General features: G+C 54.6%; 1 protein-coding gene across 3 annotated transcripts in view; it reads left to right on the top strand.

The window, feature by feature from the left end:
- HPCAL1 (hippocalcin like 1) overlaps positions 1 to 22,570 on the top strand; it is a 104,364-nt gene that overhangs the window by 56,548 nt on the left and 25,246 nt on the right. The window lies entirely within an intron of this gene.

Genomic DNA, 22,570 nt, shown 5'->3' with positions numbered 1-22,570 from the left:
ACTTGAGGGTGCCGAGAGCCCATTCCACGTCCTTCATCCACTATTAAGCACCTGTTGTGTTCCAGGCACCGTGTCCACCGTGGGGCATACGTGACGGGTAAGGCCTGATGCCCGGGGAGCCTCCAGTTTGGAGGCGGAAAGACAGGTGGCTGGGACAGCAGGGGCCCCGTCCCTCCTTGGCCCAGAAGCCAAGGCCGGTCCTGGAGAAGGCGGCCAACTCCAGGGTTCCCTGCCCTGCCTCTGGAGGTCCCCTGGGTGCCCCCCTCCCTGCCCTACAACTCTTCGGTGCCCTCCTCAGTGAGCAGAAAACAGTGCTACAGGGCTCCCCCAGAACAGGAGTGCTTAACCCTCCAGGAAGAAGGTCTTGAACAGGTGTGACATTGGACGCCCCAGAGCAGCAGCCACGAGCCAGGCCTGAGTGGCCAAGGATGCCCCGGGAAGGAGAATCGCCTGTGGGCCAGTGGGGTAGCAGGCCCTGGGGGTGGAGGGGGGCTGGAAAGCAAGATTCCCTGCCTGGAAGGGGAGGCAGATGAGGAAACTGAGGCCCAGGATGGAGGGGCTTGTCCAGGAAGGGGCAGAACGGGGCCCCCGAGCAAGTTCTCTGTTCACAGCAACACCGGGCGGCGTCTCCATGTATAAGACATTGTGGTGGGCGGAGGCCTGGAAGCATCGTCGTCATCATCTGACTGATAATAGAAAAATTAAAGTTTAAAGTGATCTAAAGTGACGGGTGACGGGAGTGTTCCTAGAAACCGGAGATTGGGTGTGTGGGTAGGAGCGGATCTCGGTGTAGATGAGGATCATCACAAAATCCCCCGGAGCTGGTGGGTTTTGAATGTTTCGGAACATTTCAGGCCGCCTTGGGAAACTGCCTCTCCTCCCCCCCTGGCCCTTGGCCTTCTGGAACCAGAAGGGCCTCCTAGGCCGGTGTGTCTGCGTCCTCGGGCAAGCCGGGAGCCCTGGCCTGGCCTGTCGGCACCACCCCAGAGATCTGGGATGCCCTTACTCTGGGAGACCCGGCCAACTGCACTCGGGGTCGCTCTGTTTTGTCCCCAAGTTGCTTATCTGAGTCAAACCTTGGGACTTCATAGTCCAGACCCAGCTTCCCTGGGCTCTTTCGGAATTGACTCTGTGTCCATTTTAGCCTCAAGGTCTGTGTTTTCCCCTCGGTCCTCTAGCAGAATCCAGCTTGGACGGGTCCTCAAGACCCCTAGTCTCCTAACTGGCTATTACAGGAGCTTGGGGCAGCCAGGTTGGCCTAGCAAACCTGCCTGTTCCCCAGGATTCCAGGCCTCCCTCCCTTCTTTCCCTTCCTTCTTCTCTTCCTTCCCACCTTCCCTCCCTCCTTCCTTCCCGTCCTTCCCTCTTTCAGGGTGTCCTAGATCTCCCCCCTGGCTCACTGGGCCATGACTTTGAGGTCAGTGGGGCAGAACACCGGAGCCCAGGGGACACTGGACGGCATAAAACCCTTACTTTAATTAGAAAAGTTATGTAACAATCTATCAGAAAGTTGGCGAGATATAGGACAAAAAAAAAACCCAAACAAAAACAACCCTGATCGTGGCCTTCCATTACAGGCGCTCACCTCTGCGTGTTCCCTTCGGGTCTTTTGGTCTTTGTCACAAAGGGTGGCCCCTGGCTTCGGGGGTGCCTGCCGACTGTTCTTTCAGTCTTTCCGATTACATCCGGGAGCTCACTCACATTTTTACGGAGTGCAGGATGCAGAAGTGGAAACCTGCGCTGCCCTTGGGGGGCTGACCACCCAGACCGCGGGCACACTTGGCATTGATCACAGCTTCTGGTGCGGCCGGCAGGCGGGTCTGTGCTGGGTGTGGGTGAAGTGTGGCTGTGAAGCAGACCTGCCCTGAAGGGGCGTGCGCGGAGAGGGACACGGGTGTTTAATTCAAAGACGAAACGTAGGACAGGAGTTCAAGTAGAGGCGGGAGCAGAGCGTTGAGGCACGTGGGTGTTGGGCGGAAAGGGAAAGAACGCTTTTGACTGGATGGTTCTGAGAAGGCTTCTTGGAACAGCCTCTTGGAAGGGGCTGGGAACCGAGCGTCCCTGGCAGGAGGATTTGGGCAGCGAGGAGGCGGGCAGACCTTTCCTGCCCGATGGCACAGAGCTGGCGTCCTGACCGTGTGTCCTCCACGGGAGCGGAAGCTCCGTGGGACGGGGGCTTTGTTGGTCCGTTCCCCACACAGAATAAGTTGCCTTGAAGTGTTGAATGGGAGGATGTGCGCACAGGCAGGTGTCTGTGTAACAGAAGAGATTCATGGGCTAACCGCGCAAGGGTGGCCTTTCGGGGAGATCTGGGCCCCGCGGGAAATCAGGGATCTCTTCCCTCGTTGGCTGTCTTTAGGGAAGAAAATCCGACCAGAACGAAGAGGTGGAGGCTGTGGGTAGAGAAGAATTCCTTTCCGTAACCCTGGCATGGGACGCCCTGCAGGTACATATTCCTAGAGATGTCATTTCACACGTGAGGTCCTTCCTGATCTCCTGTTCGGGGGCCCGTTCTGTTCACGCAGCGGCACTCTGTCCTCTGTAGAATTCACCAGGCTGGATGCAATCAATAAGGAGCTTCTCCTGCCTGGACGTTCTGTTGCTCGTCCTAGGGCTGGGGGTCTCGGGGGCTTCTCTCGTGCCCGGAAACTGTGTGTCAGAGCCGTCCGGGTGAAGAAGGAAGTATAGAAGCAAGCTGGGCAGTGGGAATGGCAATGACAGCCACCGTGTTTCATAGCGTGCAGGACACTCAAGGCAAGGCTGTCACACAAGATGCAGAAAGAACACAGATTACAAGCACCCCCTCGTCTTTCACGGCTGGAATAACTCCATCGGGGCGCCTGGATGGCTCCGTCGGTTAAGCGTCTGACTCTTGACTTTGGCTCAAGTCATGATCTCATGGTTTGTGAGTTCGAGCCCCATGTTGGGCTCTGTGCTGACAGCGTGGAACCCTCTTGGGATTCCCTCTCTCTCTCTCTCTCTCTCTCTCTCTCTCTGTCTGCCTCTTCTGCGCATGTGTGCTCTATCTCAAAAGAAACAAACTTAAAAAAAAAAAATACAAACCAGTAACTCCATCGTTGTTTGCTGGGACGAACATGAGTTTGGAGTCAGAATCTGCCGGGACGGAAGCCCCAGATTGTCCTCTCCCCAGCTATGTGACCTGGGACACGTGAGATAACTTTCAGACTATAATTTCCTCACTCGTGCCCCGGACACAGCACCTCCCTTGGAGGGTTTGAGGAGAAAATGAGACCCAGGAAACCATCTCTGTGTAACACCTTATGGTCAGCAAACGTTGGCTTCCTTTCTGCCCTTCTTTTGTATCTGGGGGAAAAACAGAAGAATCTGTGGCAAAACTGTCATTTAGTAAAATACTCAAGAGAGTAGTTAGAGAGAAGATAAATATTCATATTAGCCACGACTGCTTATTAATATATAATTTTCAAAGGTCCCCTTCTTCTGCTGGAAACGTCACATTGGTCGTTTCACAACGATATACCTTTGTCCAAATGCACTGAACTGTATACATAAAAAGGATTAATTTTAGCATATGTAAATTGCACCTTAAAGAACTTGCCTTTACAAGAAAAGATCCCATTCTTAATGCTGATAAAGCGTATGAAAATACCCAGGCCTAGCATTAAGGGGAAATGTGCCCGATGTAGATGAAGAAAAAAACCCGATATTTAAATATTTTGCTATTGGTATTTTTCTCCTTATTGCAAAAGATATACATGTGAATTCAGCAGGCGTCTCATGAATGCCTGCTACGGTGCCAGGCATTGTTTTAGGCTCCCAGGGGGGAAAAAAAGACCCTCCTCCTTCAAGGAGAAGGCCTTTAGTGGGAGACAGATAATAAAACATGATAATCAAGCAAATTCCTTCACGTTGGGAAGGAGTTGAGCAGGGTAATGGGGGAGTGGCGGTGTTGGAGGGAGGGGCTTTCAATCTGAGATAAGTCAGTGGTGGCAGACCTCATTAAGGTGACCTTTGAGGGGCGCCTGGGTGGCTCAGTCGGTTAAGCGGCCGGCTTCGGCTCAGGCCAGGATCTCTCCGTCTGTGAGTTCGAGCCCCGCGTCGGGCTCTGTGCCGACAGCTCGGAGCCTGGAACCTGCTTCAGATTCTGGGTCTCCCTCTCTCTCTGCCCCTCCCTCACTGACACTCTTATCTCTGTCTCTGTCTTTGTCTCTCTGTCTCTGTCTCTCTCTCTCTCAAAAATAAATAAATGTTCAAAAAGGAAAAAAAAAGAAGGTGACATTTGAGCCAGTGTGGGGACAGCTGTCAGGGAGGGTGGTCTGGCCAGAGCCAACGCAAGACCCAAGATAAGAGTGGGCCTGGCAGGCTCGAGGAGGGGCTTGGAGACCAATTTTGGAAACAAACCCTCCTCGCTGGGCAGGGCAGCCCTGGATCCCACCTTCTTACGATTTCTAGTCTCGTGACTGCCAGAAAATGCCTGTCTCGTTCCGGTTTGCTATAACGAGACTGTATTTTTTTATACGTGCCGTCGTAACCTGTGTAATGTAACTTACTGAATACATCCCCCCACGTTATTAAAATCATCCTTTGTGGCCCGATTTTGCGGGCTTTGGCCCTTGTTTCATTCTTGGCCGTGCACTACTCATTGAACTGACACCCTGCTGTTCACCGCTGGGTCCTTCTAGAAGGCACTGTGGAGAGGTGGGGTGAGCTGGACAGCATAGGCTGTACCCACCCACCCTGCATGGCTGGCGAGACGCGGCCGAGCTGAGCCACAGCTAAAAGCACGGTGCCCGTGGGTCCAGACGTGCTGGGCACTTGGGATTTATTCTGTCTTTCCCGCTGCCTTTGCACTTCCCCCAGGCAGGTGTATGGATAGCACTTGAGACTGTCACTGCCGTCCTGCTCCCAGGGGGGTGTGTTTCCCGACACCGAGGATTCTGGCGCCCGAGTGCCCGCCACGCCGGATCCCCCTCCCCCTCGGCGGGCACGTCCCCTTCCGGTCCTGTCGCGTGCCACTCTGAATGCTCTGCAGTCCTCCTGGCCCACATCCCAGCCCACCTGCTGGAAGCTTCCCTCCGGCTCGGCTCGCATCATCCCTCCAGCCTCCCAGGACGTGGTGCTCGGACGGTATCGGGCAGACGCCCACCTCTCTCCCTTCTCCCATTCAGCCCAAGCGCCGGGTTGGGCACCGAGGTACCAAAGGGATTCTGCGGAAGCTCTGCTCTGGAGAGCTGTCAGCCCAGTTGTGGAAGATAACCAGATCATGCAGAGAGCATCCCAAGTCCCTTCTGGAGGGCAGCGTGCAGGGGAGAGAGTGTCTGAGCCGCTTGCAGGGGAGGGGGGGCCGCTGGAGAGGAGACACAGGCCCAGCAGGCCTCCTCGCTTTGGGCCCAAGGCCTTCGCTGAGCCAGGTGGCCATTTCCTGGCCTGTGGCCTCGTGTCAGCTGGGCTGTTGGGGCCCAGGATGACACTGGCTCTTTTGGGGGTAACTTGTTTGGGGCCAGGGCTCTCCGTGATGGTTTGTGGCCTGGCGGGATCCTGCGGGTGGATGCAGTGGTCTGAATTCCCCGGCAGATTCCAGTGTGAGCCCCGCACCTGCCTTGCCCAGGGCAAAGTCCCGGAAGAAGGTGTCACCGGAGTGTCTATGCGGGGGCGCTGCCGTGGGCAGGGCGGGGGTGGATGGGTGTTTGCTGTTTGCGTCCTCGGTACGACCAGCCCCCAGGCTTTTTCCAACCGCGCCAGCCCTGCTGGGACAAGCCCGTGGGCACCTGGCTGGAGGCCTCTCTGACCGTGATCTACCTGGGCGCCTTTCACACGGGAGCTGGGGGCTCTGCCCGCAGCTGCCCACTGACTGTGTTGTGTCAGGGGAGTGCCTGGGGCCTAGGGCCTGAGGCCCCCACTGCCTGGGTGAGGGAGCTTCTCGGAAAGTCCCCGGCAAGGCTGCTCCCCACAGCCCACCCCTCTGCATTTCCTCTGTCTCTGTCTCCCTCTGCGTGTCTAACTCATTTGCATCTGTCTCTGTTTAAATGTCACCTCCTCCGAGAAGTCTTCCCGGATCCTTAGGTAGGGCTGTAGGCCTCTCAGCGCGCATGCCTGCCAGCATCCTGCACTCGCTTTTCTCATGGCGTGTGTCGCATTGCCCTGTAACCTCCTGGGCCACTTATGTGACCTCCTCGAAGGCAGGAATTGTTCCGGAACACATAAGACAGTGCCCGCCGTCTGCTAAGAGTTCAGTTAAATGTGTTCCGAGTAAGTGAACGAATGCCCAAATAGCACTTCGGTTCCAGCTCAGAGACCATCACCCTGACAAGCAGGTCAAATGTGGGAGCCACTCGGCGTCTTGCTTGGCCCAGGTCACCTGAGTCACTGTATGTGCAAGACAGAGGCAGCCCCCGTCCACGTGGGGGCTAACGGGCCAAATGGGAAGGCCAGGCGGGGGGTCTGCTGCCTCTGTCTGAGGTGTCTGGGGCCCCTGGGCTAGGCCCTACCTGGGAGGTGCCTCTAACTTTGAAATACCAGGTAGACCCCCGACCCAAGCAAACGGCCCCTTGTGGCTCCTTAAAAGATTCCTTGAAGGTTGAATGTTGCCCTTTGAACAGCAACGCATGCCTGAGTCGGCTGAGCCCCGGGAGAAGTCTCCCCCAGGGTTCTCGAATCTCCCTTCTCGCTCACACCAGCCTCCCACCTTCCCCGGCCCAGGTTTCCGGGTAGGGAGGGTAAAGTGACACCGCGGATGTGACACTCTCTCCAGACCGTAACGCGTACTGTAGGGAGTGGATTGTTCCGTCCCCCTCATGGTTTGGCACCCGGTGTAGACTCATCCTGCCGGGCAGGACTAAGGGACTGCATTCGTCAGCCTGCCCCTCCTCCGCGGAACTTGGCGGGGGGGTGGGGGGGGTGGGCTGACACTTCCAGGTTCCCTGTGCCAACGAAACCTAAGGTCAGCAGAGCTCTCTGATAGAACATTTATGACTTTCGTCTGCAGAAAAGACCCCATCTTGTGGGATCTTAAAAAAAAGGGGGAGGGGGCGGTTCCCAGAAGTAAACGGCCCCAAGCCAAGGGTCAGCTAGAGCAGAGGCCCCGGGTGGCATTCCTTGCCCCGCGAGGGTCGAGTGTAGCCTGTGGGTGCCTGCTGTCCCTGCCGAGGGCGGTCTCCACCAGCCAGCCGCGAAGGCTGTGCATCTTGCTGCTTCTTCCCCGGCCACACAGCAGGCCCCTTGACACTCGAGGCTCGTCCTGAACAACCGAAACTCGGGTTTCCTAGAGCCCCTCCCTGTTGAAGAGAAGCGAGGGGGGTGTGGGCTGGCCTGTGCAAGATGTTCGGGAGCGGTGGGTGCGCGGGGTGGCTCTGAGCCCTGCCGGACCTCTGGGCCCTTATTTGGGAAGGAAGGGCGGGTGCTGCCTTCAGGGAGCTTCTCGCTCGCTCGCTCGGGGCAGGGCTGTGTCACCAGTTGTGAGGCAGACAAAGACGTGACCATCAGGGGGATGCATTTGTGTCAGGGGCTCTGCCCTCGGTACTGTTGACAGTCTGGCTGCGTAATTCTTTGTTGAGGTGGGGAGGGCTCAGTCTTGAGGGTTTGCAATGTCCTGGGTGCCAGGGGACGACCCCCTGCGCCCCCGCTGTAATAAAAAATCCGCCGACCCTTCTGGATGTCCCAGGGGAGCAAAATCCCCGCCAGTTGAGAACCCCTGAATTATGTGTGTACGTGTGCACGCACACACACACACACACACACACACACACACGTGCATGCCTTGTTGTGAGTTGTTCTGGATGAGCAAGCCTGCTCGATGGCCAGTATCAGCTTCCTGTTACTTGCCCACACACCTAAAAACAAATTTCCCTTCCATAAACAGCCAGATGGGCGACCACTGACCTCTACTCTCAGAGGGCAGAGGAGAGGAGAGGAGGGGGTCCCCACTTCGTTCCCCGCAAAGAGCTGGAAACCTTGTACAGACCGGTTATGGAAGGACAGGGACAGAGGGACGAAGGCCGCCTGCTCATATCACACGGGACAACTAACTCTGCAAAGAGAAAGCTTTCATACCTCACGCAGACCTTGAGGCTCTGGGCCAGGCTGGGCCCCAGGTCGCCGGGTGGGGGCGGTGGGGAGGAAGATCTCAGTCCCTCTACTGTCCCTTCCCTTGTGGGCCCCAGACGCAGGTCAACAGATCCCAGCAACCTGGAGGGCTGTAAAAGCCAGCACCGCCTGGAGTTCGGGGCCTCCCTGAGGGAGGGACCAGGCTGGGGTTCCCCCCTGCCAAGGGAGGGGGGTTCTCTGGGCACCCAGGGGGCGTTCTAGAACGGCAAGCAAATCGCCTGTCGGTGGGCCACAGCCTGGGACTCAGACAAACCTCACGGGCTCTCCTTCCCAAATGTGACGCGAGCTGAGCGGACTGGAATCAAAGGTATAAAATTGGAGGCAAGAGGTATGCAAAGACCCAGCTGTGAGCGACCTCTGCCGAGCACCAGTGCGTGAAAGTGCTTTGCAAATGTTCTTTGTTGCCATCCCCCAAAAACCCAGCAGAGCACCTGGGGCCCCAGAGGCGAGAACCTGACCCGGGGCTGCCCAGCCGCGCGAAGCTAGAAGCTAGAAGCTAGAAGCTAACCGAGTTGTGATTGATCCCGGTGACTCCTCCCGGTGGCCTCGGCTCAGAAATGCAGTGTCCCAGGCTGAGCCCTGGAGACCGTGTGGACCCGGGAATCTGCATGCTAGCAAGCAGGCCAACTCTAGGCTTGTGTCCCTGCCGGGGACGGTGACTCAGACCCCAGAGGGGAGCAGTCAGGAGGCTGTGGGTAAAAGGCCAGTCCTTGGGCGCAGACGCGCTCTGCACAGCAGCCCTGCGTCGCCCGGGCCGGGCCGGGCCGGGCTGTGATTTTCCATCTGATGCTGGGCTGATGTCACTCGTGGCTGCAGAATGGAAAGCAGCAGCGTGGGCTGGTCTCGGGCGAGAGCTGTCTGCAGGGGGTGACGGCAGAATCTGGTGTCTGGTCCGCAGAGCAGTGTCCCTAATAGGGTTCACTGAGCCTTTGGGGTGCTCGCCGTGCGGTGGCTGTTGCAGGACCCCCGGGGGCTGCTCGTTTGTGGGGAATGAATAATTAATTTGCGTTTTCGGAGGACTCATCCCTTCACCGCAGATACGGCAGCCAAGCTCGTCATGCTCCGTGGGCTCCTGAGTGAGCGGCTTTAGCGGGAGAACTTGCCTTAGTCCCCGCGGCCCTGGGCACCTGTTTCCAGGCTGTTGGTTGCAGACTGCGTTTCAGGAGAGCCAGACCTTCCCCCTCTCTGGACACTTTCTTTTCTGTCCGTGGGGAAATGACACTCTCTCCTGGCCTTGGGGTCTAGGGTCCACCGGAAACTAGGACACTAATACCCACAGGGCAGTGGAGTTCTGTCTCGGTGGGGCTTCGTTTCCGGTTTCCCGGTGTGGCCGGCTGCAAGCTGTGTGTGGTCACAACCCCCCTGGAAAAGGTCCGGTTGTCACAAGTGCCTGGGCCCGGGTCGTTCACCCCCGCTGCCCCCGGAGGTGTCTCCCGGACCGCAGCCTTCACACTGCCTTCCTTCCTGCCCAGCCTGTCCAAGCTGTTCTTCCTCCAATCCATTGCCAGAGAGCCCACCATGGCTCCCTACTGCCCAAAGCAAGGGGAAGCCCGATGTTCAAAGCCCTCCGTGGCCCGGCTCTGGCATTCCTCTGCAGCCACACCTCACACCTCTCCCTCCTCTGAGCTGCCAGCCCCCAGATGCTTCAGTAAACGTTGACTGAGAGCCCACAGCACTCCTGGCGTTGTGCAGGTAGATTGCTGGGAGACGGAGCACGGCTGGGCCTTGCGTCTAGAGGGGCCAGGAGCCCCAGCAGGTGGGTTACAGGCAGGCCACACAGACCTCCGGGGCCCCAGGAGCGGTGGGGAGCAGGGAGGCTTTGTGGGAGGGAGTCTCAGAATTTCTGGCATCTTTAACCTGCCGCACCTGGCGGGACTGGGGCCCGACTGTCAGGCCTCGAATGCCAGACCACGAGGGTCTGGGGGGTGTGGGATCACCGGGGGCTTCAGTTGAGGGGGGAGAAGCCGGCATCCGGAGCCCGGCCTGAGGAGACCCCTCTGCAGGCAGGCAGCCTGGCCCGGAGCCCCTCTGTCCACCCACCCTTCCTGCCTCGGCACCGACCCCACCTCGGGCCCCGCCCTTTGCACTGCCTTCCAGTTTCATTGCTTAATTGCACTTAGATACTTGATTGTGCGGCTTTCCTTGCTCCTTTATCGAACCCCGAGGGCAAAGTTTGGTCTCTGGGCTCCATGTGGGGGATGGGGAAGCAGAACCTGCAGGCCAGGTGGCCTCAGTGGGTGCCCGCACTGCCTGGCTGTGGGACCTTGGGAACGTGGCCTGCTGTTGGTTTCTGAGCCTCAGTTTCCCCATCTGTCGTCCCCCAAGAGTGGGACGAGGTGTGGATGTGCCCAGAGGTCCTGAGGCAGAGCCTTGCATGCTGCGTTTAGACTCCAAGTTCACGCGTACGGCCTTGAAGAGCGCCCACGTGATTCATTGCTTTCTGTGGTTCTCGACGCTACTTCCGCGGGTTCAAGAGCAGGAAGCAGCCCCAGAAGGAGATGACGTGCCCAGGGCCACACAGCGACACATCAGAGTCCGAATGTGACATGCTTTGGGCCACTTGCCCGTGAAGGGGTGCTCAGTACCCCTCCACTCCACTGCCCCTGGTGCTCTGAGAATCTGCTGTCCTGGAGGCCTCCAGGCGGGCCCAGGGACACCCTGTCAGGGAGGAGGTCTCCTGTCCTCTGCCGCCCAGCCGTGGCCACAGTGGTTGAGAGAAGGGGGGACTTTAGGGTGGCAGGTGCAATAAGGGTGCCCCTCACGCCCCCCCCCCCCGCCCCACCTGAGCCAAGGTGCACCTGTGCTACAAGGCACAGCCCATGTGTCCCCTGGTGACACCTTCCTTGGATCCTGCTTACAATGACACGCCCCCTTCCCCTCGCCCTACCTCACTTACAGTATGTGGCATGATCCACGCACGAGGGCAGGGCTCTGGGTCTGTGAGCTCTCTGCACCTGGATGGCCGTCGGCTCCAGGGCCGCTGGGTGAGCGGACGGAGGGACGCATGGCAGAGAGGCAGGTGGCCTGGACAGAGGATGCTCCCCCCTCCAGTCGAGGACCAGGCTCCTTCCTGGAAGGAACGGCTGCCTCGAGTGGGCAGCACTGGTCGGACAGCAAGTGGGACAGTTACTGTCCCGAGTTGGGGTCGGTAGCCCATGCTCTCCTCCTCTTCCTGGCCCTGTGGCTCCAGGCAAGACCCTCAACTTCTCTGGGTCTCGGTGTCCTCATGCATGAAGTGGGGAAAGCCTGAGCCCTTGGCCGCCGTTTGCCGTTCACCCACTGTGGAATTCCTATGCTCTCCTGCCCCACCGGCTTTCGAGGACAAGGGTGATATTGACAGCTTGTCCCAAACCTTTTCTATTTCCTCCAACATCATTCTTTTTTTTTTTTTTTTTTAAGTTTTACATATTTATTTTGAGAGAGAGAGAGAGAGAGAGAGAGAGAGAGAAGATCCCAAGCAGGCTCTGCACTGTCAACACAGAACCCAACGTGGGGCTCGAACCCGTGAACCGCGAGATCATGACCTGAGCCGAAATCAAGAGCCGAAATCCAACTGACTGAGCCACCCAGGCGCCCCCTACCAACATCATTATTAACGGAGCACTCAGAACATTTAAGGGAGAGAGTCCTGTGGCCCAGCTCAGGGGACGGGTGACCAGCAAGGGGACACACAGCCTGAGCACCTGGAACCTGAGTCCCCCGGGAGGTTGGGCTGGCTCCTCCCCGGTGCCGTGCTCTGGGGCGAGGCCCTACTTGCCCAACTGCAGAATCGACAAGATGCATGGGTTTCCCTCTCCTTTTTCTTTGTTATTCTTCTCTGCAGCTGAACCTTTTCCCTCCTGAGTGAAATCGTGGGCGGAGGTCGATGTACGGGGCAGGCGAGGTGGCCCTGCAGGGTGGAGGGAGGCCTGGCTGCTGGGGCCCAGGCTTTCTAGGGGCCCCTCTGCTGCAGAAATGCAAGGCTTGTTCCCGGGCTGAGACAGCGGACAGTGGGTGTGTCTGTGGGCACAATGTGCCCCCAGATAGAAACTGTGGATCAAGTTTGGGTTTCTGCTCTCCACCTCCCTGGGGCCCACTTGTGTTTCTCCTGTGTTTCCCCTGTGGCTGCCTCATTGTTGTGATGTTGGCAAAGGCTTGCTTTTGCTTCCTTCTCTGTCCGGAACAGGATGCGCCTCAGACGCAGAGAGGAATACCAGTGCAGCGTTTCTATGGCCTCTGGTCCAGGGGTCGGTGGCATCGGAGGGGGGCGAGGGGGGGGGGGCATGGGGGAGGCAGGTGGCAGCGGCCAGGACTCAGGAGGTTCCAATCATTTTGTGAATGGGCCATGAGCCATTTTGTTTTCTTTCCGGGAGAGTCAAGAGCAAACAAACCTGAATTTTAGGTCTTAAGACAATGCAGCCCATTCGAGGGCTGGAGAATCTCAGAGACCTCACTTCTCTGCTGCCTCTTAGTCCAAGGTTCTTATCACCTCCTTTTCCCCCGTGCCTGATTTTAGTAGCACTCTCTGGTTTTCAAAATTCTTCTGCAACAACTGTGCTTAAAATGAAATGCAATTTTTTCTTTCTTTCTTTTTCTTTCTTTTTTTTTTTTTTTACCAAAAGGCTCAGGTGGGAAAATCAAAAGACCCCTAAATGCTAGGCAGTTTGGAATAGGAAAAAGTCTGAAATTCCAGCTGGATCCATTTTCTGAAATGTATTTCGTGTAATCTCGCCCCACGGTTACGCAGTGAAAATAAGATTTCCCCAGCTGCACACACCGGGGGGGAGTCAGGCGTATTGTTATCCTCCCTTAAAGATTTAGCACAGAAATCTTAGTCACAAATATTGCAGTTAAATAAATCAGTCATCTGTTAAAGGAATCCTGCAGTCAGGAAACCAATTTAACTTTGTGAAAGGAAGTCATTTGCACATTTACATGACCGCGGGGCATCTCTTACCTGTTACATTTTGTAAGGCACAGCACCCCAGACGAATTTTCCTAGGAAGACAGTTTTGGGAAGACTGTCTCTGATGAAAGAAGGAAGATGAGGACATTTAAAGGTCCTTCAGCAGAACAGTGAAACCTGGAGGAAGATGAGATTCCGTCGTACTTACTTTCTGAAGAAGAGCAAGCATCTTCCATCAGTTCAGACTCTGTCGAAAGGGCTAGAAAAACTGTTGCAAAGTGGGTTAAAGCAAAGAAGGGAGTTTACAATTTTTTGATGTTTATTTTTGAGAGAGAGGGGGAGAGAGAGAGAGAGCGGGGGAGGGGCCGAGAGAAGGGAGACAGAATCCGAAGCAGGCTCCAGGCTCTGAGCTGTCAGCACAGAGCCCGACGTGGGGCTCGAACCCATGAATTGTGCGATCATGACCTGAGCCGAAGTCGGACGCTTAACCGACTGAGCCACCCAGGCGCCCCAAAAGCAAAGAAGGGAATTTAATATTTCACAACACCGAGGAGTCCGGGGTGGGCTGGGTTAGGACACTGCCAAGGTACCTGCACCCCTATGCTGCCCCCTGTTCTCGGGGGGCCCCCGTGTGCTGTCTGGAAGCCCATCCCCTGGGGCAGGGCAGCTGATGGCGGTGGGAATCTCCAGCCATTCCTGTCGTCGGGACAGATGGCCGTGGGAGAGAGGGAGAGAGCTCCCTCTGTGGTGGAAAGACGAGGGGGCCCCGCTTTGGGTCCAGCGAGTTGGGATTGGGGGCAGCGTGGACCCTTAAGAGGAACTGAGGAATGTTGCTGTTAGAAGACAGAATGGATGCTGGGGGGCGGGGACACACAACCAAAATGCCAGAACGATCTCTAGGGCGTTTCCCTGGTCTTTCCTTTGTGCTGGGGGTGCTGGGAGTCAGGGGTGGGGAACCAACTCTTAGAACATGCGCTCAAGATCTGAACGCTGACCCTGAGAGAGGCAGACAGGAGGAGTGGGGGGGTGTTGGCCGGGTTCCCCTACTGCACCGGACAAATCAGAGAGAGACCCATTGCTGGCGGGCAGACAGGAAGGCAGAGGCTCTTAGAAGAAAGAGTATGTCTGGCTGCTGAACCCCCCTAGGTTGGAATGTGGCCTTGGTCGTTGGCATGAGTGGGAACACCCTGAGGGCGACCCCAGCCCTCCTTCTTCTTCCAGCTCTCTGAGAATCTCTGTGTCTACACATGATCACACGACCCCTGGCCTCTGTGGCTTGGTCCTAAGATGCTCCTTATTTCTGGTGCTGGCTGAGAGGTGGCACATAGTCCGAGGTGGTCGTCCCAGTGCCTCCAATTCTCCCCACCCACGGCAGTCGTGGCATGCAGCTTCGATCTGTGCCTGTGAATTCCTTTTTTAACCCTGACCCCCTTCATCCATTCTCCCGCCCCCCCCCCACCCCCCCCCCCCCCACCCCGCCACTTGTGTTTTGTGACCGGAAAGTCAGCCCTTGGAAGGCAGGGTGCTTGACAACAGTCGGGTGTCCCCAGTGCCCGGCACAGAGTCGCCCCTTGTGACGTTCAGTCTCGTTGCTGAGTGGCTGGAATCGTGGGGGCGCGCAGGCTGGGCGCTGGGGACGCAGGGTCCTTATCCTGTGAAAATCCACGTCCCCGGGGGCCTCCGCGGACGTGCTCGGGTGGGGAAGGTGAGGTGCCGAGAGGTTGGCCAGCCTGGCGGAGGTCAGGGCCTGAAGTGGCCTGCTGTCTTCCCGTTGTTCTGCAAGTGGCCGGTCCCTCACTGAGTGTTCAGTGGAGCCTCCTCCAGACTGGACTGCGTGCACATCCTGGGGGGCTGCCCCCCGCTCCCTGCAGTGGGTTGGATCTCCCCCCTGACTCCAGAGAGATCCAGAGAGCTCGTGTCCACGCGTCCCCCCCCCCCCCCCCCGCAATCTGGCATACACCTGAGCGTCCCCCGCGGGGCCGTGGGCTCCTCAGAAGTGGGACTGTCGTCCCTGCACCTGACCCTCGTGTGGGGCGCTCAGCATGCGAGTCGAGTGCGTGCTGTGTCGGGGGTGGGGGCCTCCGAGGCCGTTGTGCAGCGTATTCCTGGGGGCCCAGGAATTGTGTCCCCAGATTTGAGGCCACAGGGTTCTGGTGTGGGGGGGGGGGGTGAGGGGAGCTGAGGCACCAGCAGTGGGGAGTGGGCTCCCGTGGGTCTGCTCTTTGCCCTGCTGCTCTCGGGGGTACGGAAGTCCCGGGACACTGACTTAGGGTCCTTTTTTAAAAATGTTAACAGCTAGGGAGGGGCCCCTGGGCGGCTCGGCTCAGGTGGTGAAGCGTCGGGCTGCGGCTCAGGGCTTGATCTCTTGGTTCGTGGGTTCGAGCCCCGCGTGGGGCTCTGTGCTGCCGGCTCGGAGCCTGGAGCCCGCTTCGGATTCTGCGTCTCGCTCTCTCCCTGCCCCTCCCCCGCTCGCGCTCTGTCTCTCAAAAATAAATAAATGTTTAAAAAAAAATTTAAATGTCAACAGCTTTATTGAGATGTAACTCGCATGCCATGTAATTCACCCATTTAGAGTATGCAATGCAGGGGCGCCTGGGTGGCTCAGTCAGTTAAGCGTCCGACTTCAGCTCCGGTCATAGCCTCATCATTTGTGGGTTCGAGCCCCGCATCGGGCTCTGTGCTGGGCAGCTCTGAGCCTGGAGCCTGCTTCAGATTCTCTCTCTCTGTCTCTCTCTCTCTGTCTCTCTGCCCCTCCCCCCTCATACTCTGTCCCTCAAAAATGAATAAACGTTTAAAATACTTTGTTTCTTTTCATGGCTGAATAATATTCTACCGTAGCAATATAACCACATTTTGTTCTCATGCATGTGTTGACGGACATTTGTGTTGTTCCCACCTTTTGGTTATCATGAACGGTGCTGCTGAGAACGTTGCGTAAGAGTCTGTGTGTGGCCGTATGTTTTCATAGCTCTTGGGCGTGCGTATACTCAGGAACTGAGTTTCCGGGTTACCGGAACGTATGATAAACCATGTGATAAACATATGATAACCGTATGTTTAATCATTTGAGAAACGGCCAGACTGCTTTCCAAAGCACTGAATTCCCAACAGCAATGTGGGTTTCGATTCTCCAAATCCTTCTCAGCACTTGTATCGGTCTGACTCTTTGATTCCAGAAATCTTAGCGGGTACCAAGCGGTATCTTATTGTGCTTTTCATTTGTATTTCGCCAATAACTAACGATGTTGAGCATCTTTTCGTGTGTTTTATTGGTCCTTTATATATCTTCTTCAGATAAATGTGTATTCGCATCCTTTGCCCATACTTTAGTTGGGTTATACGTCTTTCTATTGAATTGGAAGAGTTCTTTATATATTCTAGATACAAATGCTTTATCAGTAAACTTATTTGCAAATATTTTCACCCATTTTGTGGGCTGTCTTTTCGTTTTCTTGTCTGTGTCCCCGAAGGACAAGTCGTCCAATTTATCTTATCTGGTTGTTTGGGCTTTTGGTGTCCTAGCTAAGAATCCTTTGCCAAATCCAAAATTAATGAAGATTTAGCCCTATGTGGTTTTTTTTTCGAAGAGTTTTATAGATTTAGCTTTTACATTTAGTTCTCTGACCCATTTTGAGTTAATTTTTGTATACGATGTGAGGTGAGGGCCCAGCTTCATTCTTTTGCGTGTGGCTTATTCAGTTTTGTCCCAGCACCATTTGTCGAGAAGATATTCTTTCCCTATCTTGGCACACTTATTCAACATCAGTTGACCAAAGATGTGTGAGTTTATTTATGGATTCCTGGTTCTGTTTCATTGATCTATATGTCTGTCCTTGGGCCAGTACCAGACCGTCTTGGTTATTATTGATTTGTAGTAAGTTTTGAAATTGAGATGTGAGTCCTTATGTTGTCCTCCTTCAGGATTGTTCTGGCTATCCTGGGTCCTTTGCAATTCCATATGAAATTTATTTTTTTTTTTTGAATTTTTATTTAGAGAGAGACAGGTGCACAAATGGGGACCAGCAGGTAGAAAGAGAGAATTCCAAGCAGGCCCCATGCTGTCAGTGTGGAGCCCGATGTGGGGCTCAAACCCACTAACCGTGAGATCGTGACCTGATCTGAAACCCAACCCACTTAACCAACAGAGCCACCCAGGCACCCCCCCACCCATGTGAAATTTAGAATCAGCTTGTCAATTTCTGCAAAGAAGTAAGCTGGGATTCTGGTGGGGGGATGTACTGAATCTCTAGATAAGTTTGGGGAGTGTTGCCATTTTAATGATGTTAAGTCTTCTGACCCATGAACATGGGATATTTCCCCAATTATTTAGATTTTCCTTTTTTTTTTTCAACAATATTTTGTAGCTTTCCAAGTATAAGTTCTGTACTTCTTTTGTTAAATTCATTCCTGTTCTATTCTTTTTTGATGCTCTTGCTAATGGAATTGTTTTCCTTTTTAAAAAAATTTAAATGTTTATTTATTTTTGAGTGAGATAAAGAGAGAGAGCAAGCAGGAGAGGGGCAGAGAGAGGGAGACACAGAATCCAAACCAGGCTCCAGGCCCTGAGCTGTCAGCACAGAGCCCAACGCGGGGCTCGAACTCACAGACCGTGAGATCATGACCTATGCCGAAGTCGGACGCTTAAACGACTGAGCCACCCAGGCGCCCCTGGAATTGTTTTCTTAATTTCATTTTTGGATTTTTCATTGCAAATGTATAGAAATACAGCTGAGTTTTGTATGTTGATCTTATGTTATTAATGTAGTACATCATATCAATAAAATTAAAAGCAAAAATCAGCAATCTTGCTGAACTATTCATTTTTTTTAGTGGAACCTTTAGGATCTTCTATATATAAGGTAATGACATCTGCAAATAGAGATAGTTTTCTGTCTTCTTTTCTAATCTCACACTTCTTTCTCTTGCTTTATTGTCCTGTTTAGAGCCTCTAATATACTGCTGAATAGCAATGGTCACGGTGGGCATCGTTGTCTCACTCCTGATCGTAGGGAGACAGCATCCAGTCCTTTACCATTGACTATGATGTTAGCTGTGAGGTTTTTTTTTTTTTGGTTTTTTTTTTTAATGTTTACTTTGTTTTATTTTTGAGAGAGAGAGAGCAGGGAAGGGGCAGAGAGAGGGACAGGGAGAGAGACACAATTCCAAGCAGACTCTGCACGGTCAGTACAGAGCCCCACATGGGGCTCGAACCCATGAACCGTGAGATCATGACCTGAGCCGAGATCAAAAGTCAGGTGCCTAACCACTGAGCCACCCAGGCACCCTAGCTGTGAGGTTTCTTTTCTTTTTTTTTTTTTTTTAACAGATAACTCTAGTTCCCTTCTACTCCTGGATTATTTAGTGTTTTTATTATGAAACCGTGTTGGATTTTGTCAAGTACTTTTTCTGTGTCACTTGAGAAAAGCCTGTGATTTGTGCTTTTTATTTTATTGATATGATGCACTACAGGAGTTGATTTTCAGATGGTAAACCGACCTTGCATTCCTGAGATAAATCCCACTTGGTCATGACGTATAATTCTTTTTATTCTTTATGTTGCTGGATTCGGTATGCTAGTATCTTGTTGATTTTTAGGGGGGTGGGGGTTGCATTAGGGCCGCTGATCTCTATCTTTCTTCTCTCGTGAAATTTGTCTGCTTTTGATGTCCGGGCCAGTACCTGCTTTATAGGACAAGTTGGGAAGTGTTCCCCTCTTCTTCTGTTTTTTTGGATGAGTTTGTGAGAATTGGTGTTGATTCTTGAAATGTTTATAGAAGTGGGAAGTGAAGCCATCTGGGTCTGGGCTTTCCTGTGCGTGAGTAATATTTTGATTATGAATTCAAGCTCTTGCCTGCTTATAGGCATTTCGGATTGTCTCTTTCTTTCAGATCTTCCAGATTTTTCTGGAGTAGGTTTTGGTAGCGTATGTCTCTCTAGGGGCTTAGATCCTGATGATCATGTTCTTTGTGGCCTTTCAGTCCTTGTTGACATTGAGTTCTCCCTACGTGCCAGGCATCTTTCTGTGCATTGGCTCATGCAGTTTTTATAAACCGTTGATCAACTAGGTAGCGTTATTGCCATCTCCACTCCACATACCTAGAAACTGAGGCAGAGAGAAGTTCACTAGTGGGTCAGGGTCACACAGCCAGGCAGTAGAGGGAACAGTAGAGCTAGGATTGGAGACTGGGTGGGGGCGCCTGGGTGGCTCAGTCAGTTAAGCGTCCGACTTCGGCTCAGGTCATGATCTCGCGGTCTGTGGGTTCGAGCCGCACGTCGGGCTCTGTGCTGACAGCTCAGAGCCTGGAGCCTGCTTCCGATTCTGTGTCTCCCTCTCTCTCTGACCCTCCCCCATTCATGCTCTGTCTCTCTCTGTCTCAAAAATAAATAAACATTAAAAAAAAAAAGGATTGGAGCCCGGGTGGTCTGGCCACACAGCCGTCTATGCTGTCCCTCTCCCTGCTCTCCCGAGGCCCTTCTGTGTGCTAGAAGCCGGGAGGACAAGAATAGGTCAGGCCTGGTCATTGCCCAAGTCACCGCCCAGAGACCCCAACCTACGAGAAGGAGGTATCTTATGTCTGACGTGAGGAAGGGGCTGGGGAAGTTCTATGTCTCCTCTCTCCCAAGTGCTCAGCAGAAGGGCCTCCCAGAGAACCTTAACCCAGGATGCTGGTGCCCCACCCGGCACGAGTTTGGAGCCGGGGGATCATGCCCAGTACGTCTGGATCCCCCAGGCCTCTGCAGTTAGCTCTCCCGGAGAGGAAGAGGCAGACCGCTTAGAGCGCAATCGCTAGGCAGAAATCAGGAGCGACCAGACATCACCCCACATAATTATTTCTGCATAATGACTTCTGCTACTTGATTCAGTCTTGGGCGACGACTGTAATCTTTATCTGTCACGGGAAAGCTGGCGGCCGGGGAGCCCCTGTGGCTTAGCGATAGAGCCAGGAGGAAATTTGCCATTTGAGTTCGGGGAGTGTTCCCAAGCAGCTGGGGAGCCAGAGAGCCCTCAAGGCCTCTGGACTCGTGGACCCTCCTTCTGCTGGGAAGCCTGGTGTCGGAGCTGGCCCAGCCTCTGAGGGCATGCAGGCCACAGGCTTTGTCACGGCTTGGGGAAACGGAATGGCAGAGATGACAGGGCGTGGCCAAGTCACAGGGCCGCTCAGCGGCAGAGGCCCGCCGGGACCAGACTTCTTCCCTGCTCTCCTGCCACCCAGTACTTTCCCCAGGAGAGCTGGCGCGCGTCCCAGTGAGACAGGAGGAACTGTGGTAGAAGGCGTCTGTGTGGACTGGAGATGTTCTCGTCTGGCATTCGGGGCACGGGGCTGGTCACCGAGCGCGTTGGCTGTTCAGGACTGACCCTGGGAGGCTGGGAATGGCGGGGCCTTTGTAGCCCACAGTGAGTGACCTGCACCCAGGGGAGGTGTGGTGGCATTGATCCCGCGGTGTGGCCGTGGTGTGTGTCCTGGAGGGCAGGGTCCCGCGGAGAGGGGTGTGGGCTGGGGGAGTGCCTACTCGGGCTCCAGAGCCCCCCCGACCGGCGGGGGCTCGCTCACTGCATTCCCACAGTCTCCTATAAGCCCCTGTAATTCATGAGGGCGTCTGGAAAGCACAGAGCATGGGTTTAGGGATTGGCGTTTGGGGCAGCCATCCTGCTTCGGCTCGTGGAACCGTGGCCAGGTCCCTGAGTGTGTTTGCTCTTCTTGATTATGAATTCAAGCTCTTGCCTGCTTATAGGCATTTCGGATTGTCTCACAATCTCACAATTGTCTCACAACCCCCTCGAACTGAGGGTTCGAATGGGCTTTCCCTGCTAGGACCGTTAAAAGGGCAGGATGATAAAATGATGACTGGACACAAAGCTGCTAGCACATCCTGCTGCCAGCCGTTTCGCAAAGGTGACCTTGGGGAGGACCTTTGACCCTATCTGGGGCTTGACCTCCTTGAGTGTCAAAGCCGGCTTACCGAGTGCAAGATAACTTCGCCAAGATCGTCGATTTGAAAGTGTCTTTTAAAACTATGGGACGTGGGGCGCCTGGGTGGCTCAGTCGGTTGAGCGTCCAACTTCGTCTCCGGTCACGATCTCACGGTTCGTGGGTTCGAGCCCCGCGGCGGGCTCTGTGCTGACAGCTCGGAGCCTGGAGCCTGCTTCGGATTCTGTGTCTCCCTCTTTCTCTGCCCCTTCCCTGCTCACACGGTGTCTCAATCTCAAAAATAAATGAAGAATTTAAAATATGGGGCGAGGCAAGCTCAGAGGACTTTTAGGGCAGTAAAACATCTCTGTATGATGCTGTAATGGTGGATATACATCATTATATCCTTGTCGAGACCCCCAGAGCGTCCACCACCAAGAGTGAACCCTAATGCAAACTATGGATTGGGAGTGATAACGTGTGTTTGTGTGCGTTCACCATCTGTAATAAACATGCCCCCGTCTGTAGTGGGGTGTGTTGATCGCGGGGAAGGCTGTGCGTGGGGGGCACAGGGGTGCCGGAACTCTGTGCTTTCTGCTCCAATTTGCTGTGAACATGAGACTGCTCTAAAAATAAAGTCTCTTTTGGGGTGCCTGGCTGGCTCAGTCGGTTAAGCGTCCGACTTCAGCTCAGGTCACGATCTCGAGGTCCATGAGTTCGAGCCCCACGTTGGGCTCTGGGCTGACGGCTCGGAGCCTGGAGCCTGCTTCCGATTCTGTGTCTCCCTCTCTCTCTGCCCCTCCCCCGTTCATGCTCTGTCTCTCTCTGTCTCAAAAATAAATAAAAAATGTTAAAAAAATTTTTTAAAAATAAAAAAAATAAAAATAAAGTCTCTTTTAACAAATTCACATTATATAATGAGATAAAGTATATACACAAAGTACCGTGTGTGTGTGTGTGTGTGTGTGTGTGTGTGTGTGTGGTGCTCTCTAAAAGCACAGTGACCTTCCAGTGAGAATTTCTGATGGGAAGACGCTGTATGGCTTTTCTCTTCCATGTCTTAAATCCCAGCCCTGAACTTAAATAATGTAATCGGCACGTACGTTCTGTAGTGCTGCGACAGGGTAGAATTTTAACGGAGCGAAGTGCAGTCTGCTTTCAATAATGTCCATGTGATGAGTTTGGGGGCACTCACTGGTCAAACACCGATTATTTATTGAGCGCCTGTTGCGTACCGGCAGCACAGAAGTGAAGACAGTGCCTTCCCGCCCTCCTGGAGCTCACGGTCCATTGGGAGCAGATCCTGCCCTTTATTTCGCAGGAGCAAAGGAGCGAGGGGGGCCCCCCGGGTACCCGCACGGCCCGGGGCCCCTGTTTTCTGGGGGTGAAGGAGCTACTTGGCTCCAGTCCTCGGGACCACTCCAGTGAGGGCGTATAAACGGTGACCATTGTAGGACATGACCGTGTGTTCTGAGAAAATAGCCGAGAAGTGTGTTTGGATCGGGAAGACAAATGGGCTGGCAGGTGCGGAGACGGCGGGAGAGGGCACTGGAGATCGAGAAGGAGCCAGCCGGGGGGGGGAGGCCGTGTGGCCCCGGGTGTGAGAGCCCAGGACTGCCTGGGCTCCGTTCTCGCTCTGCCACAGTTTCCCCATCTGTACCGCAGGGTTACTAAGATGCCCACCTCATAGGTT

The sequence above is a fragment of the Panthera leo genome, chromosome A3 (genome assembly GCF_018350215.1).
Source record: "Panthera leo isolate Ple1 chromosome A3, P.leo_Ple1_pat1.1, whole genome shotgun sequence".
In the NCBI taxonomy this organism is placed as follows: domain Eukaryota; kingdom Metazoa; phylum Chordata; class Mammalia; order Carnivora; family Felidae; genus Panthera; species Panthera leo.
This window is presented reverse-complemented; position numbering and strand designations above follow the sequence as displayed.